The sequence below is a fragment of the Octodon degus genome, unplaced genomic scaffold (assembly GCF_000260255.1).
Source record: "Octodon degus isolate 3935 unplaced genomic scaffold, OctDeg1.0 scaffold00092, whole genome shotgun sequence".
In the NCBI taxonomy this organism is placed as follows: Eukaryota; Metazoa; Chordata; class Mammalia; order Rodentia; family Octodontidae; genus Octodon; species Octodon degus.
The window spans coordinates 9,161,524-9,162,922 of record NW_004524668.1 but is presented as its reverse complement, the minus strand read 5'-3'; the positions used below and the strand labels follow the sequence as shown (position 1 = coordinate 9,162,922).

General features: G+C 45.2%; 1 protein-coding gene across 6 annotated transcripts in view; it reads left to right on the top strand.

Moving 5' to 3' along the window:
• The window catches only part of LOC101583286 (protein DDI1 homolog 2), a 48,817-nt gene that overhangs the window by 596 nt on the left and 46,822 nt on the right, over window positions 1-1,399 (top strand). The window lies entirely within an intron of this gene.

Genomic DNA, 1,399 nt, shown 5'->3' with positions numbered 1-1,399 from the left:
CTGGGTCGGGCGCGCCCACCGCGCGCGAGGGCACGTGGGCCGCCGGGCAGCGCCGCGCGCCTCCTGCTCGGCGCCCCCTTCTCCCCCACCGATCCCGAGTTTGGGGTGTCGCCGTAAGCCCAAGCTGCAGCCCTGGGATTGCACGAAGGGTTCAGACACCCCACTTCCCCAACCAGAAATACCAGTTCGGAACGCTGGTGGGTAGATGCTCATCTGCTCTCCTGGAGAGGGTTTCTCCTGGAGTACACGCAGTTTACCTTAAAACGTGTACTTGCACTGGAGGGGAGGGGGGCATGTTCGAAATTCGCTCTACCTGTTTTTGAGGTTTTTGGGAAAGTTCTTTCCCTCCTATCGCATGCGTTTCAGATGAAATTCTTTTAAAAAGTAATAATTGGTTCTACTCAAGCGAATTGTTTTCTCTCCAGTTTTTCCTGGTTGTAAGCCAAAGTCCCTCCTTTTTGTTTGTTTGTTTGTTTTTTGTTTAGTGGGGCTTTGTGTGTGTGTGTGTGTGTGTGTGAGTGTGATTTTTTTTTTTTGTTTTTGTTTTTGTTTTTGTTTTTTGGGGTTTGTTGTTATTTTTGCAGTCCTGCCTGGCCTTGAACACACTGTGTAGCCCAGGCTTGCCTCGAATTCACAATCAGCCTACTTCAGTCTGTTCCAGTCTCTCAAGGGCTGGGACTAAGAACGACAAACGTGCCATCACGCCTAGCGGGAGGCCCTCCTTTCGAGTCACAACTCTGCTTGGGTCAGTTCTAAGCTCAGTGCTTTATAAGGATAGACGCTTGAAAATGGCCTAGGGTGGTGTCTGACTCAGTGGGCCTCTTTTATTTCTCTACTCTGCCTACCGGAAGGGAGGTTAGCCTCACATTTTAAATAAGCAAAGTAATTTATTCTCGGGGTGCTTTGAGGCTGTCTGTTGTTTATGAAACAGAATAAATGACAAGTCCGAAGCCTTTCCCCTAAAGCACTTTCCAACTTGATAAAGAGAGGGAGGACATAGCCTAAACATTAGGAAAATTATAGAACTCTTCCAAGGTCCCAGAATGTAAATCTTGATTTCCTACTGCAGTTATGAAATAGTTCCAGAAACTATTGCCTAACTGCAGCTTGTTATGCCCTGTTTTATGGTAAACAAATTTGTCAATATTTTGTTCAGAGGGCTGGTTCCATTTCACAATGTGAACTTTAGAACCTTGGCCTAAACCTATTAGAAAAAATTTATTTCAGGACACAAAGTATCACTTACCGTCTGGCAAAAGCTACAAAGAAGTTGGTAGGACCCTCACCCCCAGGATTCCAAAGAAATCCATAAAAATAGGAAAAGACATTTTATGGAGAAAAATTGGCTTTTCCAATTTTTTTTTCCTTCTACCTGTTACAGTACCATGATTGTAATCAT